Source organism: Homarus americanus, unplaced genomic scaffold, assembly GCF_018991925.1.
Source record: "Homarus americanus isolate GMGI-L3 unplaced genomic scaffold, GMGI_Hamer_2.0 scaffold20691, whole genome shotgun sequence".
NCBI lineage: Eukaryota > Metazoa > Arthropoda > Malacostraca > Decapoda > Nephropidae > Homarus > Homarus americanus.
The window spans coordinates 1-18,867 of record NW_024718852.1 but is presented as its reverse complement, the minus strand read 5'-3'; the positions used below and the strand labels follow the sequence as shown (position 1 = coordinate 18,867).

Here is an 18,867-nt window from a genome sequence, read left to right as displayed (position 1 = left end):
TCATAATACAGCATAATCACTGGGGGGGGGGTTCAGTCCTCTTTTTTATACCTGAGCAGGACTGGTTTCCTCTTCTGGTCATAACATGTTCAAAGCTTCTGATCTCTCCCAGTTTGTACCAGAAAGTAGGTGGAGTTAATTTTATTTTTTATTTTTTTTTTCATTGTTAGGTTTAGATTTTATTTAGCTACTTAGCTTCTCTGTAGTTTTGTTTTGTTTCTCTAGTTTTGCAACCTCAGTGCATGTGTGTGTATTTCTTACAGAAGTGGCATTGAGTCTCAACAACAATGAAGTGAATATATATGGCAGAGCTGCATCAGAGTGGAAGCTTCAGGAAACACTCCAGGGTCATGATCTGCGTGTCACAGGCATTGACTGGGCTCCCAGCACCAATCGCATTGTTACATGTGGAGCAGTAAGTTTACTGTGTATTTATTTAACCTTTTCATGTGGTTAAGGCATAAATAATTTAAGACTTTAACTTTATCTTTTTTGGTTCAGTTAGTTTTGTATTGTAGCATATACATTTTTTCACTCGGCCCTTAACATACGCTGGTGTTAGGTTTGAGAGATACCCGTGAATGTTAAAAATCCGTGTACTTTTGCCCCCCCCCCTGAAAAACCCCTGGCCCCCCATGTCCTTATTTACCATATATACCTGTGTGTAGTTCGAGTTTTTAAGACCAAATTATTTGGCAAAAAATTGGAGGTCAACCTCTAAACGGGTAATAGTTTCGTTAGGTTGAAAAATATTTACCAGTAACTACCAGTAAACTATGGAAACGACGCACCACCGGCTGTGAGTGTCGGTACAGTTGCCAGGGCAGATCTCTTGCGTCATCATAGGAAGCCCAAAGTAGCCAAATGCATGGTATGGTATACACAGGACGATGTAAAACAAAGTATTCATTTTTTAAAGTTTATTTATAGATACTGTACATCAATTTTTGTTCATTACATTTGAAACATCAATCTTTGTTAATTAAATTTGAAACAAGTACAGTAGTTTTGTTGAAACGTAATGTACAGTATTTAATATTAAAATGCAAAAAGAGCTATAAAATCAATTAATACTGTACACCCGTAATGTACTGGCTGGCATCTCCACTCGTCCCTGCTGCCGCCAGTCACTGCTCGTCCCCGCTCTATGCCTCCGCCTCCTCCACATCGTCACTACTGTTGTATTAAAATAATATTCTATCCTAATTCACTTGAATAAATACTACAATACCATATTTCTGAATATTTTCATTAAAATCCATCAAAATCATTTTCCTTGTCATCGTCTTAAGCACCAAACAGCTCTTCCCAGTCTTCTCCTTGAACAGGGCTAGAGGGTACGTGTTTTCCAAATCGTTTTCAATTAAAAAAATGTTACAGCACATGTATATTTTACCTAAACTGCACCTGAATGAATATATTCTCAGAAAAAAATAGTAGTTTTGCTGAAACGTGGTGTATTTCAATGTAAAATAGGATAAAATACATGATGAAAACAAAAGACTTTACCTAACCTTCCGATGTTCAAGATATGTTACTCGTTTTTTTAATAGTTTTTGGTTTAAATACTGTTATATTACAATGATATTCTATTCATACTGTGCTTGATATACTACATTCACGGAAATGTAATATTTTTTGCTGAAATGACGTCCGTATTACAGTGGAAAGTGGGATAAAATCGTGACGAAAACAATGACTTTCGCTTTCTTTCGTTCAAAAGATGTTACCGTAATCGCTTTTCGAATGGTTTTCAGTAAAAAAACTGTTGCATCACAAGTGAATTAGGATTGAATATTATTGTATTACAACAGTTTTTTAACTGAAAACCATTCAAAAAGCGATTACGGTAACATCTTTTGAACGAAAGAAAGTGAAAGTAATTGCTTTCGTCACTTTCCACTGTAATACCTGCGTCATTTCGGCAAAATATTACATTTCCATATTCTCAGAAATAAATAGTAGTTTTGCTGAAACGTGGTGTATTTCAATGTAAATTAGGATAAACTACACGAAAACAAAAGACTTTACCTAACCTTCTGATGTTCAAGATATGTTACTCGTTTTTTTAATAGTTTTCGATTAAAATATTCTTATATTAGTGATATTCTATTCATACTGTGCTTGATATAATACATTCACAGAAATGTAATATTTTTGCAACTACAATGCTGATGTCAACACAAGCGTGGTTACAGCGAGACTGACTGAGTGAGGGAGAGCTATGCGTGTGTGTGTGTGTGAGGTTGCAGGAGCGGGCGGTGTCCCGTGTTCGGGGCCGCGTGCGAGTTGAATGGCGCGCGATTTGAATGTACTTCAATTACTTCAATGTACAGAATATTCCTCCGGCGGGGCAATCCGCGTATTTGCAAATCCGTGTATGCTAAACCAGCGTATGTTAAGGGCCAACTGTGTGTGTATATATATATATATATATATATATATATATATATATATATATATATATATATATATATATATATATATATATATATATATATATATATATATATATATATATATATATATATTTATTTATTTATTTGTTAACAGTGCATGAGTTTTTAAATGCCACATTGACGTTCCAGGTTTTTAGTTGTAAAGGAATTTGAGAAAAATTTTTGTGAAATGGTAATACTAAGAGATTCTTATGGTCATGGGTGGGCTTGGGATTGGTTCTATAGAAAGATTTCTTAGTAATGTTAAGGCATTTGTCTATGAAAGATCTAGGGTACTGAAGGTTCAAGCCAATATTATAGATATATTTATATTCCTCATCAATAAATTCCGGGCTGCAAATTCTCAAAGCACATAAAAACAATGATGAAAATACTGACTGTTTGACTATTATGGTGGGCAGAATAATAATGAATGTATGAACACACATGAGTAGGTTTCCTATAAATACTGAACTTAAAGGTGTTACCTATTCTGTGGATCAGACAGTCTAGTAAAGGAAATTTACAGTCATGCTCTAATTCCACAGTGAATTTGAGCAAGGGGGCTAAGTTGTTAAGTTGTGGCAGTTGAAAAGAAACTATTAAGTAATATTTTACCACCTTCAGCAGTCTGGTTTAGATATGTTGATGATGTATTATGTCTCTGCCCATGTAATGAGGACCTAAAAGCATTCCTGCCACAACTTAACAACTTAGCCCCCTCGATCAAATTCACTGTGGAATTAGAGCCACATTTTATCAAAAGCTTTTGATACGTCTCTGAGAACAATATTGCACTGGTTTTTATTGCGGACGGCATTAGCTATTGATTCTCAAATTAATGCAATAGCCGTGTTTGTGCCTCGGTTCTTTCGGAATCCGTGTTGTCTGGGGTTATATTTGTTTTCCTGTTCTAGATAGTTTCTGAGTCTGCTGTTGACTATTTTTTCTAGTATTTTCCCTGGTGTTTCTAATAAGGATATAGGTCTGGGGAAGTGTCCTGTTGCTAGTGAAGCGTTAAAGATTTGTGGGTATGTTTTGAAGGACTGTTTTGTTTGTCTGACTTAGTCCAGGTGCTTTATTTTTAAAAGTGGTTATTATGTTTCTTATGTCTTTGTGGTGATTGGCAAGGTTAATGTGTCTGCACTGATTAGTATGTTGAGGTCTATTGTTCTTGGTGGTTGCCATTTCTGTGTGTTTAGTGTAAGGTGTGTTGTTACCATCTGTTCTGTTACTCTACAATAGTTTCTGTTTCTTCTTCTGTCATTTTATATATGTTGCTCCAGAAATTTCTGAAGATCAGTTCTTTTTCTACAGATTCTCTAGCTTTTACCCCGTTGTCGTCTGTAAGATGGCTGTTATCTATGGAGTTAGTGCCCATTAGTTTTTTATTTTACTCCAGAAAAATTTTGGGTTGTGATAATCGGCCTCTGTGTTTGTGATTATCTGGTTCCATTTGTCGTTGTGTGATTGTTTACATATTTCTTTCAGCTCTTCCTTTAGGTTTCTGAAGAGAGTTATCGTTTCTTGGTTCCAGCCGTGAGCATTTGTATGTTCTAGTATATTATTCAGTCTTGTCTGGATTATCTTCTGTTCGTGTGTTAATTGTGCGTGGGGTAGTGTGCGGTAAGTTGTTTTGGGGGTGTTATTTTCCATGGCTGTGGTGACTTTAGAGTACCATGTTTCCAGGGCTATGTCAATGTCTGCTGTGTTTTTATGTTGATGTATTTGTTCGTTTGTGTTGAGTTCTGCCTTAAAACCCTCCCAGTTTGCTCTGTTGAAAGAGAATCTAGGGATGGAGGGGATTTGTATTGGTGATGTTGATTGAGTGATAATTATGGGCAGGTGATCGCTAGTGGTGGTTGGTCCAGGTTTCATGTGTGAATTCAAATGGTGGTGTCTATTGGTCAAAACCATATCCGGCTTCCCGGTGCTTCCTGCAGCTATGTAGGTTTCGAAATCTGGGCCCAGGTGTGTGATGTTGCCGTTTTCTAATAGGTCGTGTATAATCTTCCCCCTTGGGTTTCTGGTTCTGTGTCCGAGTATGGTGTGTGTCGCATTTAAGTTTCCTATAAAATACTGTATGCTGGTGTGTTACGTCTCATTAGTTTTAGTAAGTCGCCAGTCGGGAATGTTTGTCGTCGGCAAGGTAAATATGTTGTTCCGATTGTTATTGGGCCTTTAGTTGTGTTGATTTCGACTGCTAAGAAGTAGGTTTGGAAATTGTCTATGAGTGTATGTTCAGTTGATGTGTGTAATAGTTGAAGAGTTTTATTTTGTCACTGTTTTTCCGTCGGTGTGAGTTTATGAGAATTGTCTGGGTCTATGCTGTTGTATATGTTTGTCAGTTCTGTTTTTCTTGTATGTGTCCAGGCCAGGACGTTGTGTTGTATTATTTTCTGTGTTCTGTTTTGCGTAATCGTGGGTCGCATGAACTTGACGCGTGTTGTTCGGTTGCTCGGGTCTCTCCGGGGAGAGTCTCTCTCTCTTCTCCTTCAGTCCTGTTCTTATTTTCTTGAATTTTGATAAGTCTACGTTCTCGATTTTGTTGTATTTGCTGCTTATTTTTCCTCCACGTATTAGTGTTTCTATGAGTCCCTCTTCTACTGTGTTGTCTTCATATGTGTATTTGGTTGTTCCTTCTTTAATATCTTTTAACAATCTCTCATTTGTTACAGGGAGTTGACTGAGTAAAACCTGATTCCTATGCTGTCTCCGACGTCGGCTGGCCGTTGACCGGTGGGGTTCTCTCTACGTGGTCTTGCTGGTGTTGACTTAGCTGATTGGTTGGTTGTGTTCTCTAGGGTCTTGTGGTTATTTGGGAGTGGGTTGTATCCATTGCAGTCTCTGCTCCTGTGCAATTTTCTTGTTGTGTTATTTTATCTTCCCTTTCTTTGCTGGTGATTCCTAGACTGTTTTTGGTTATTATTTTGAAAATGTCTGCTGATGGGGCATTGTGTGGGAAGTTTACCTGTGGTAGGTTGTTCGCTGCAAACATTTCTCTGATAGTTTTTCCCGAATGTTCCCGTGTTAGCCACGTTGATTATGTGGGCATGTATCGGTGTGGCTAGTATGGTGAAGGGTAGACCCTCGTTAAAACGGACCCCTTTAATCCCGATATCGGACGAAATCTGAATTAAGCGAGGGACTGTCAGTGTCAAATTTCTGGTTCTGGGATTGTCCGATAGATGGCGCGTGCGTGCCATCTGTAGTGTCTTGCAACTTTGTTATTGCAGCATAGGTTTTAGTTGGGTCAGTTTCTATATGTTTGTTCGATTTTTCCTTTTCCTTCATGTCTTTGATGATATCCTTCCTTACTGGGCATCGTGCTGCCAAAGTGCGGTGATGTCCTTTGCAGTTCGGGCATTTTGAATTTTCATTACGTGTGTCTTTAACTTTCATATTTTCATACGTGGTACAGTTTTGTATCAACTGTGGTCAGGTCTTCTTCATGAGAGTGTTCTTTGTACAGCACAGCTTAAGCATTCATTAGTTATTTTTGACAGATAAATAGTTATAAAGGATAGATCCTGAAATCCTGTTTGATAATAGAGCCTAAAAAGAATTAATGAGATCCCATCCTCCTCCTTTGATGTCATCATAAGAGGTCAGTGGATTATGTGGGGTTGATTCTTCTTCCCACTCAGTGATAAAGTCTGACAAGTAAATAATTGGTAACTCATGTGCTGTGAAACCTTGAGAGTGATTTCCATACCTTCCAAGCCACCATGGACAACCTTGCTTTGTCAAACATCTGATCATGGGACATGGTTAGGGGGAAGTTGGCTGATGGTCAGTTTAGCCCTAATCACTCTAGTTTAGAGCTTCCAAGGGTTCCAAGCCCTCAAAGTTTGGTGGACACATTTACAACTTAATCTTTATGATGTTATTAAAAGACATTATGCAGCTTAGAGAGCTGCCATCAGGTAATCATGGCTAATGCACACAACTGTGGGAAATGGACATGAAATGTTGGAGATGATTATGATGATATCAGCCTTTTCCTGCTATGGGTGGAGAGCAACTGAAACAAGTTGTTGTCACTCCTTCTACTTTATAGTTAAGATTTCAATTGTGTTTAATTACCTGTTTCTGAAAGAGACTTTCTTGTTGCAGGTGACCTTCCTGGAAATTACCGAGACTTAGTGTGCTTTGAAATAGTCCTCTGGAGAGTGGGTCCAGGACTTACACCTGCAAACTTCCTGTTTCTTGGGTTGAGGTGAGTGTTCTTCTTTACTGACAACATGTTTGTTTATTTCTGTGAATTAATATGTAGTAATATCGAGATAATATGCATGTTATAATAAAATTTTGGATAAAATTAGAGCAATACAGTCATGGGGCGGGGCATCTTTTCTCACCTGAGAAAAAAATGCACTACAGATGCTCCTCTACTTGCGAAAGAGCTACATTCTTGAGTCTTGTTTGTAAGTCCAACTTTACTCCTGTAGATACCAAACTTATTGTAAAAACTGAAAAGATTATGGATATTTAGCCCAGCTATACCCTTTAATACAGCCTTAAAACCTGGCTCACTCTTCTCCTCTTAGGTAATGTTTGTTTTATCTGGAATTTTCTTCAAAATAATCCAGTCTCATCCACATTAAACACCTGTTCTGGCAGGTAACCCCGCTCATTGATGATGTTTGTTTCTCTGAAAATTTGTAAGTTGAACGTTCTTAAGTAGAGGAGCACCTTTATAGTGGTGTTTCCTTATTATTTCACACTATTATACTTAGCAATATTATAAATCTCTGGCTAATAATAGGGACGGAAAGATAAATACTGATAGGCAAATGAGTTTTTTATTATAATTTTATTTTGGGGTGGTTTACGAGGGGGGTGTAAGACGAGTGCTGTTTTTGGTGATCATTAACTTGTTTTACAGTATAAGTCCACAATAATAAGAAAATTTGGAAGAAAAAATTCGGTTATTGTTGGGGTTGAGGCAACTAGATATGTCTGATTACAGCAAATGTGTTATTGTCAATTTGTAGGTGAAAGATTTCATCCTCAATAGATGTAGGTTAACATTACACCTGGAGGCAAATGCCTAAAGAAGGAAGGATATTCCTTTTAGTTGTGTGAAAAAATATTCAAGAAAGTATATTATCATAAGTTTTCTTTTACAGAAAAGATGTATACTACTCCCACGAGGAAAGAACGGCTATCTTTGATTATATCGTCAAAACGAAGAGGTTCGGAGAGGTTAAAGGCACAGTGTTTGGCAGGATATGGCCGAGGCCCAGGTAATACTACACCTCTTACTGCAGTACCTGTTCCTGTTATAGCACATGAACCATCATGTTTATTAATACTCTACTTGTTTTATGCATGCATACATACAGTCAGCCCTTAACATACGCGGGGGTTAGGTAAGAGAGATACCCATGAATGTTGAAAATCCGTGCACTTTTGCCTCCCCCCCCCTAAAAAACCCCTGGCCCCCAATGTCCTTATTTACCATATATACCTGTGTGTAGTTCGAGTTTTTAAGACTAAATTATTTGGCAAAAAATTAGGGGTCGACCTCTAAACGGCTAATAGTTTCGTTAGGTTGAAAAATATTTACCAGGAACTACCAGTAAACAATGGAAACGACGCACCACCGGCGGTGAGTGTCGGTACAGCTGCCAGGGCAGATCTCTTGCATCATAATAGCAAGCCCAAAGTAACCAAATGCATGGTATGGTATACACAGGATGATGTAAAACAAAGTATTCATTTTTTAAAGTTTATTTATAGATACTGTACATAAATTTTTGTTCATTACATTTGAAACATCAATCTTTGTTAATTAAATTTGAAACAAAAGAAAACTACGATACCGTATTCTCATTAAAATATTACATCACAAGTATATTTTACCTTAACTGTGACTGAATGAATATATTCTCAGAAATAAATATGGAAATGTAATATTTTGGCTGAAATGACGTACATATTACAGTGGAAAGTGGGATAAAATCATGACGAAAACAATGACTTTCGCTTTCTTTCGTTGTTCGAAAGATTTTACCGTAATCGCATTTCAAATGGTTTTGAGTTAAAAAACTGTTGTACCGTACCGTATTACAATAATATTCTATCCTATCATTAGCCTCATAATCCCACAACTGAAAACCATTCGAAAAGTGATTACGGTAACATCTTTTGAACGAAAGAAAGCGAAAGTCATTGTTTTCGTCACAATTTTATCCCACTTTTCACTGTAATATGTATGTCATTTCAGCAAAAATATTACATTTCCATATTCTCAGAAATAAATAGTAGTTTTGTTGAAACGTAATGTACAGTATTTAATATTAAAATGCATAAAGAGCTATAAAATCAATTACAGTGAGTTCTGCTATAATGCGTGTTTTGATAACGCGAATTTGCTCTAACGCGATTTATGAATTCGGAACAATATTTGTATAACGCGAACGCTTGTTTGCTATAACGCGATTTTTGCTTACTATTTCTCCAATTTTGTGGTATTAACTGTGAATATAGTAAAGAAGAATATCTCCAAAAAGCGTTCTGATGATAGAATTCCCGGTGATTATCGTAAAAGAAAGGATATAACACTTGAAGAGAAGCTCGATGTTATCAACCTCAAAATCACCCTTCTCCCCCATCAAGTTACATTCATATTTTTTCAAGGTAAAGTGTTAAATTTACTGTATGATTTTATTATTAGATATGAATGTAACATTTATTTAGACTGTGCTATCCTTTGTGTTAGGCTAACTACTAAATTTTTTCGATTTCGAGTAATCTGCACCTAACCCTATTTTCTCCATAAGCCCTGTTATTTCTATTACGCGATTTTCTATAACACGATATTTTACAAGAACACAATTATCGCGTTATAGCAGAACTACCTGTAATACTATACATCCGTAATGTACTGGCTGGCATCCCCACTCGTCCCTGCTGCCGCCAGTCACCGCACCTCCCCGCTCTATGCCTCCGCCTCCTCCACGTCGTCACTACTGTTGTATTACAATAATATTCTATCCTAATTCACTTGAATAAGTACTACGATACCATATTTCTGAATATTTTCATTAAAATCCATCAAAATCTATTTCCTTGTCATCGTCTTAAGCACCAAAGAGCTCCTCCCAGTCTTCTCCTTGAACAGGGCTAGAGGGTACATGTTTTTTGAATCGTTTTCAATTAAAAATTTTTACATCACATGTATATTTTACCTAAACTGCGCCTGCATGAATATATTCTCAGAAATAAATAGTAGTTTTGCTGAAACGTGTTGTATTTCAATGTAAAATAGGATAAAATACATGACGAAAACAAAAGACTTTACCTAACCTTCCGATGTTCAAGAAATGTTATCTCGTTTTTTAATAGTTTTCAGTTAAAATACTGTTATATTACAATGATATTCTATTCATACTGTGCTTGATATACTACATTCACGGAAATGTAATATTTTTGCTGAAATGACGTATGTATTACAGTAGAAAGTGGGATAAAATCGTGACGAAAACAATGACTTTCGCTTTGTTTCGTTCAAAAGATGTTACCGTAATGTAAATGTAAATGGATCAAAATAAATGAAGAAATTTATGTAAATCTACCCAAAAATGCAGTTGAAAAACTTTTTATAAAATGTACTACAGTATTGTACACTAATGTACTACATTTTTTATATCTTGAGCAAAATATATGACGCTTATATTCAAATTAATCTCTGTCTTGCAAGGATTTCAGCAATGCAAATTATATTACAGTAAAAGTCCAAAAATCCGGATGCCAGAAATCCGGACCACCCGAGAATCCTGATTTTTTTTTTTATTTATTTATTTATTTTTTTTTTTTAGCAGGCTTTTGTGTGTATGTGCGCATGCGTGAGCGCCACAGCTGCACAGCGACAACAAGCGACCACGTGGTCGCCAATTTAAAACGAGCAATCAAACTGTGACAACATACCGTTTATAGGTCGACCCTGATTTTTTGATCAAGAAATCGTTAATTTATGATATTCCTCGTTTATAGTTTGACCCACGTTTTTGAGGGTAATGGAACAGCAAAACCTTCAGTAAAAACATTCTATGTCCTATAAACTGAGGCTCGCCGTGCCTGAAACACGAGTGCCGAAGGCAAATTGTTTACCATTTATTATTACGACACTTTACACTGAAACGCGGGTAGTTTCAACAAAAATATTGTATATTTCCATTCAAATATTTATTCAAGTCAATTAGGAGGGAATATTATTGTAATACAACAGTTTTTTAACTAAACCATTCGAAAAGCGATTTCGGTAACATCTTTTGAAGGAAAGAAAGCGAAAGTCATTGTTTTCGTCACGATTTTATCCCATTTTCCACTGTAATCTGTACGTAATTTTAGCAAAAATATTACATTTCGTGAATGTATTATATCAAGCACAGTATGAATAGAATATCATTGTAATATAACAGAATTTTATCCGAAAACTATTAAAAAAACGAGTAACATCTTAAGAACATCGGAAGCTTAGGAAAAGTCTTTTGTTTTCATCATGTATTTTTATCCTATTTTACATTGAAATACATCACGTTTCAGCAAAACTATTTATTTCCAAGAATATATTCATTCAGGCGCAGTTTAAGTAAAATATCCGTGTGATGTAATAGTTTTTTAACTGAAAACGATTCAAAAAACACGTACCCTCTAGCCCTGTTCAAGGAGAGGACTAGGGAGAAGCTGTTTGGTGCTGCAGACGATGACAAGGAAAATGATTTTGATGGATTTTAATGAAAATATTCAGAAATATGTTATTTTAGTATTTATTCAAGTCAATTAGGATAGAATATTATTGTAATACAACAGTTTTTTAACTGAAAACCATTCGAAAAGCGATTACGGTAACATCTTTTGAACGAAAGAAAGATAAAGTCATTGTTTTCATCACGATTTTATCCAACTTTCCACTGTAATACGTACGCCATTTCAGCAAAACTATTACATTTCCGTGAATGCATTATATCAGGCACAGTATGAATAGAATACCCGTGTAACATAACATTATTTTGAGTCTTACTCTTTCCATTTACAGAGTACTGTACAAGCCCATGATAATGGCTCCTATAGTAGATAAACTTCGTTGTGTGAAGAGAAAGAATAACTCGTTGAAATTGAGTGACAAACTTGAAATAATTAAGAAACTAGAATGTGGTGTGAGCAATACTGTTCTAATGGAAACATACGACATTGGAAAGTCTACATTTTATGATATAAAAAAGGCAAAGAATAAAATTCTAGAATTCACAGCTTTTTCATTAAAACTGCTCGTTTTGGGACAGATGTTACCCTCACTAACAAACATGGCAGGTTTTCTGCAGGTACAATACTACAGTTTCCTCCCATACTGTACAGTTGTAACAGACCAACTGCCTAAACGGCTCATTACTGGTAATTACGACGTCGCTACGTGAATCCTAATTTAATGTTGACTCGGCCATAGTGAGCTTTAACATTTATGCCACTGATGAATGAGTCTTGATCACACACAACTATAAGGTGGCCTTCTCTTGCCACTCCATCTCTCCTCTGGCCTTTATTGTGTAAAAGCCAAGAATTATTATTGTGTGAGGATGTAGTGGATCTGAGGTGACAATGATAAATATTTTCGCGTTAAGTCGGTGGTGTGGTACTGTGCAGGTCTGACCCACCTGTTACAAACTACTGCAGGGAGTGAAGACCTTCCTTAAAAGGTTTAACTTGGCAGGATTCAGAAGGCCACAACACAGACGTCCTCAACGGCACTTGATGGTTTATAACGGCCATTTATTATTACTTACTTTTGACCTTGATGATGTGGTTCAGCCATTATCAGATGCAGGTCAGGAACACAAAGGACTGTTCCTCTATAATGCTCACTGAGTAAATGAGGATAGTTGCTTCAAGGCTCCACTGGGCAGATTGTTACCAGGTTTTATTTACAATTCTTAATTATTACATGGAATTATACATTTTCCACAATATATACTGAACTGTATACCTGTGTTGTCTATATACATGGTGAACTGTATACCTGGGTTGTCTATATTGTTTTAGCTGTGGTAAGATACCAAACTATCTCACTTGTTAACACTTGCCTGAACGAGTGTAGGTTAGTCGCTGGTACCTTTGATGCAGCTGAGTGAGATGTAGGGTCATCTCACGTCATGTCACCTTTGATGCAGCTGAGTGAGATATAGGGTCATCTCACGTCATGTCACCTTTGATACAGCTGAGTGAGATATAGGGTCATCTCACATCATGTCACCTTTGATACAGCTGAGTGAGATATAGGGTCATCTCACGTCATGTTACCTTTGATACAGTCGTAGATAGTTTAAATTGTCACAGCTGTCCTGAGTTGTACTTGCAATTATCTTAGCTTGTAAGTTAAGCAAGACACACAGATAATGTTCTCTTCACTCGTTCCTTGGTTTAATGTAAACACACATGCTGATTTAATAGTTATATTGGGTAGTAATGTCTGTACAATTATTTGGTATTGACAGACTAATGAGCATTAGCTATTGGCTTGTAATTAGCTGATATAATTAGAGAGAGGTACAGCCCGGAGAGCTGGTCTCACTTTAGGGCATCGTGTCCGGCTGTGAACTGGGCTGAACTCTCTTGAGTCTGGTGACTGGACAGTAACCACACTTCAACAGGTCATTAACTAAACAGCCTACCACACACTGAGGGTTGAGTCTGTAGTTTAATGGGCTGTACACCCTAGGAGGTGTGACAGAAGAAATGTTTATGGGCTGTACACCCTAGGAGGTGTGACAGATCAAATGTTTATGGGCTGTACACCCTAGGAGGTGTGACAGATCAAATGTTTATGGGCTGTACACCCTAGGAGGTGTGACAGAACAAATGTTTATGGGCTGCACACCCTAGGAGGTGTGACAGATCAAATGTTTATGGGCTGTACACCCTAGGAGGTGTGACAGATCAAATGTTTATGGGCTGTACACCCTAGGAGGTGTGACAGATCAAATGTTTATGGGCTGTACACCCTAGGAGGTGTGACAGAACAAATGTTTATGGGCTGCACACCCTAGGAGGTGTGTGACAGTGAACAAATGTTTATGGGCTGGGTGCAACTTGGTGAGGTGTGACAGAAGAATGTTTATGGGCTGTACACCCTAGGAGGTGTGACAGAACAAATGTTTATGGGCTGTACACCCTAGAGGTGTGACAGAATGTTTATGGCTGTACACCCTAGGAGGTGGACAGATCAAATGTTTATGTGCTGCACCCTAGGAGGTGGACAGACCAGCCAGTGGGCTGTACACCCCTAGGAGGTGTGACAGAACAAATGTTTATGGGCTGTACACCCTAGGAGGTGTGTGACAGAACAAATGTTTATGGGCTGTACACCCTAGAGGTGTGACAGAACAAATGTTTATGGGCTGTACAACTCTAGGAGGTGACAGAACAAATGTTTATGGCTGTACACCCCAGGAGGTGTGACAGAACACATGTTTATGGGCTGTACACACTAGGAGGTGTGACAGAACAAATGTTTATGGGCTGTACACCCTAGGAGGTGTGACAGAACAAATGTTTATGGGCTGTACACCCTAGGAGGTGTGACAGAACAAATGTTTATGGGCTGTACACCCTAGGAGGTGTGACAGAACACATGTTTATGGGCTGTACACACTAGGAGGTGTGACAGAACACATGTTTATGGGCTGTACACCCTAGGAGGTGTGACAGAACAAATGTTTATGGGCTGTACACCCTAGGAGGTGTGACAGAACAAATGTTTATGGGCTGTACACCCTAGGAGGTGTGACAGATCAAATGTTTATGGGCTGTACACCCTAGGAGGTGTGACAGAACAAATGTTTATGGGCTGTGCACCCTAGGAGGTGTGACAGAAGAAATGTTTATGGGCTGTGCACCCTAGGAGGTGTGACAGAACACATGTTTATGGGCTGTGCACCCTAGGAGGTGTGACAGAACAAATGTTTATGGGCTGTGCACCCTAGGAGGTGTGACAGAACAAATGTTTATGGGCTGTACACCCTAGGAGGTGTGACAGAACAAATGTTTATGGGCTGTACACCCTAGGAGGTGTGGCAGAACAAATGTTTATGGGCTGTGCACCCTAGGAGGTGTGACAGAAGAAATGTTTATGGGCTGTGCACCCTAGGAGGTGTGACAGAACACATGTTTATGTCGCTGTATGCTCAATAGTCTGGGTGATAGAATGTATATAATGAATATATGTCCTTAGCTCATATTTATATAATATTAATGTGAGAGGCTAATACAATATACTGAACTGTATACCTATACAGTATTGTCTATATACATGGTGAACTGTATACCTACATTGTCTATATGCAGGTTGAACCAATTGTAAACTTGTGATAAGTTTACATAATAATTATATATCTATCTATCTAAAGTAGTCTAGTGTATGTAAATATTTTGATCTTTTCCCTGATAATGTTGTTTCATCACAGGTGTTACTCTGTTGTAGTGTGAGCCAGTGTGAGGTGGAGGTCAATATTAAACTGAGGTGTTTAGCTGTGGCTCTGGAAGATTGACAATTTGTCTTATTTTAATTATAAACCAGAACACCTTTATTTCTCACTGTTTATCCAGGTATAATTTGGCTAAATTTATATTTTAATTTTACCTGGACTTAGAATTCCATCACAATATGATTTGAAATTAAAGAACAAAATTGTTTTTAAGGACTTTAGAATTAATGTGATTTAGTGAGACTGTTGAACCGTTCAGGTACTTTACATATATTTACCATTTAGGTTAAACTAAACCATAAATACATTTTATTGTTCGTTTAGGAATTCTATCTCATTAGTTCGGCGTCATTTAATGTTGCCGTAAAATCTGTCGAGTGACTTGAGCGGCAATTATTCTGTTATAGTCGTGGCAGTTAATGTTGTTTTAGGAGATACAGTTTATTGTGTAGTGATCTCCGTTAAAACAAACTATTTTTATTGTCCAAATTTGTCACGCTGGGTTATGAAGGTGTGCGTGGTGGGAAAGGCTTTGGAATAAGGAATACTGAAGGTGAAAGAACACTTGAGTTTGGGGATGGTATGTAACATGTGTTTAAGAATAGGGCAAGTAGGCTGACCATGTAGGCCTAAGGCAGGTGGCACAGAAACCCAGATTGGCTACATTTTGGTCAGGAAATTAGAACAGGTTGCTTGTGTGTGTTACTTAAAGATGGAGGGAGAGGAAGAAGGTGGATGTTCCAAGAAGGAGAGTGTGGGAATTGTGAAGGAACTGAATGTAAAAGAAGCATTTTCTTATGAGTTGAGAGGCTAGGAAGCAGCCAGTGAGGGGCACTGTACCAAGACGCTGGGCCATAATAAAAGATGTTCCGTTGAGTGTGGTTGATGGCGGGAATGATGAAGTGGAAAGAGAGATAAAAAGAGAAAAGAAGATTGTGTGAGATGTGGAAGATGGTTGGCAACAGAGAGAAGTACAGTACCTGGAGGCTAAACTGAGATGGTTCAGGAGAGAAAGGAGGAAACTAACTGGGTCAAGAGATACACAAATGAATGTGGAGGGGAGGGGAGTTACAGGTAGGCAAAGAATGACATGAGGATAGGTTGTAAAGAAATGTCGGTGCTACTATAGTACCTGAGTATGTTTGTTGGTTGGAATGATGAGGAACAATCTGAACAGAAAACAAATGAATACAGTAATTGAACACAAAAAATTTAGGAATTGTCGAGTAATATCAAAATATTCGGAACTCGGTTAATTCGTATTTTCGGTAATTTGAGTGACGCAGAGTCTCTTTTGTCAAATTAATGAGAGTATAGTGCCGTTTGTGGTCCACCGAATTCCTGAAAATACAAATTAACCGAGTTCCGAATATTTTGACATTATTCCACACTTTCTCAATCTTTTTGTTCAATTATTTGTTCGTTTTCTGTTCAGATTGTTCCTCATTATTCCAACCAACAAACATACTCAGTTACCATGCCTTGACTGCCACACAAAATAATCTTATTTATAATTACTGTGCAAACAAATATTTTTTAAGTGCACAAACAGTAATGATAAAGTAAATAATACAGTAATAAATAAATGTAAGACTTACTGTACATTGTGAGGTGAACTGATAATATGTGGATGATATTCAGAAAGTGTAATAGTATTGAGGATCAGGTCTGGGGTCCACTGCTCTCATCAAGAAGATTAATCCCCAACCTACCTAACTCAGGAGACTTTTCCTTTGTTCTATGTATTTCTCCCTTGTTTTGTTGTGTTAGTTGGCAGAAGAGGGACCTATAGTGTGTTTTATCCCAGCTGAGAAGAGATACGTAATTTGTGTATTATTGTGGGTAAAAATAAGTATATATTAAATGCGTCCTCCGAGAGCGTCAATTTGCCACCAGAGTTTAACAGTTAATTCTTGTATAATATTTCTGATAAACTTCCTACATGTTTATGTTTGATATAATTAATGTATGAATCTTTAAATAATTTAGCTAAATGTCTTTCTCGTCAGAAATGGTCATTATGAATAAACTCGTTTAGAAATACATCATTACTTCAGGAGGAAATCGGACAGATTTGCAACAGCCAATCAGGTGTAACTCTTGAGGAGGGGGCGGGGCATCTCTTCTCATCTGATAAAAAATGCACTATAGTCAAATCAGCTCCAAAATTTCATCTTATATTTCTCCAATAAGGGTTTTTACTTCATTTACCAGTGTGGCCATTACACTTATGGAATATCATCTACGATCTCACCTCTCATTATTTATTACTGTATTATTTACTTTAATATTGTAAGTACTGTACATTTTATAACTATTTATATTTGCACAATAATTATAAATATAATATTGTATATGACAGCCAAGGCAACTTTTTGAACCACTCAGTTATTTCATATTCATTCCAAATTCAAATCGTTCAATTAATTTTTTGAGAAACATACGAATTAAACCGAAGTACGAATTACAGCGATCTTATTCAATGAAAGTCCAAAAATTCATCATTTATAATATTTAAGTCTAAAAATTCATCATTCAAAATATTCTAAGTCCAAAAATTCATCGTTTAAAGTATTCTAAGTCCAAAATTTATTCTAAGTCCAAAAATTCATTGTTTAAAGTATTCTAAGTCCAAAATTTATTCTAAGTCCAAAAATTCATTGTTTAAAAATATTCTAAGTCCAAAAATGGCCAAAATTATTCCTGGGCATATTTTGAGTAATAAATTTTTGTGTGGTTTTAGAGGTAAAACATTTGTGCCATTCTTACGAGCTCCAGCTTGGCATCTGTGTATTATAAGGCATAACGGACTACCTGGACGTGGGGAGAGTAACTCACTGGGCCCCTACTGAGTTACTCTTCCCACGGCCAGGTATTCCATTATGCTTGTATTTTTTTATATTATTGGTGAATGATAATTTGAAGGCCTTCCTCCGGAGACGCTTCCGCTTATCTTTTACCAAATTTTTTCAACGTTAGTCCTGGCAATGGCAAACTCAAAAAACACTTAAGGGTAAAAAAAGGGCAATTTTTTTTGCTCAAATTTTGCAATTTTTAGCCATTTTTTCATAAAAAAAATGCTAATTTTTTCATATTTTTAGCTATTTTTTCATATTTTTAGCTATTTTTTTTCAGGTTTTTAGGTTATTTTAGTTATTTTTTTTATTTTATATATTTTATTTATATATTTTTATTTATATATTTTATTTATATATTTTTTTTATTAATATATATTTTATTTTATATTTTTTTATTTAATTATATTTTATTTATTTACAGTATATATTTTTTATTTATATATTTTATTTATATATTTTTTTTTATATTTTATATTTTTTTATTTATATATACAGTATATATATATATTATTTATATATTGTTTATTTTTCAAGTTTATATATATTTTTCATTTGTATATAATGAATTAAGATATTTTTTTCAAGTATTTCATTAAATTATTTTGCTTCAAAATCTGAAGCTGAACTTAGTCAATTTTCTGTAAAAGTTGAAAATATTGTAAATGCTAGAAAAGGTTAATAAAGACGTAATGACATTTAGACATCTATTAATGGAAACTTAATGGCTCTATAAATTTGCAGGCCAGGGCAGCAAGCACAGAGCAGTCCAGGGGAGCGGTAGTCCAGGGCAGCAGCACACACAGAGCAGAGCCGTCTAGGACAGCAGCATGCACAGAGCAGAGCCGTCCAGGGGAGCGGTAGTCCAGGGCAGCAGCACACACAGAGCAGAGATGTCTAGGACAGCAGCACACACACAGCAGAGCCGTCCAGGGCAGCAGCCAGCAAGCACAGAGCAGAGCCGTCCAGGGCAGCAGCCAGCAAGCAAGCAAGCACAGAGCAGAGCCGTCCAGGGCAGCAGCCAGCAAGCAAGCACAGAGCAGAGCCGTCCAGGGCAGCAGCCAGCCAGCAAGCACAGAGCAGAGC

At 36.9% G+C, this 18,867-nt stretch overlaps 1 long non-coding RNA gene across 2 annotated transcripts; it reads left to right on the top strand.

The window, feature by feature from the left end:
* Positions 1-236: 236 nt before the first annotated feature.
* Positions 237-18,544, top strand: LOC121859858. 2 transcript variants are annotated; one of them, XR_006087743.1, is made up of 3 exons: positions 237-415; positions 6,555-6,657; positions 18,526-18,544. It is a non-coding gene; the product is annotated as an uncharacterized LOC121859858 (long non-coding RNA). The 2 variants fall into 2 exon arrangements; XR_006087742.1 differs by lacking the exon at positions 18,526-18,544 and adding an exon at positions 7,571-7,623.
* Positions 18,545-18,867: the final 323 nt, after the last annotated feature.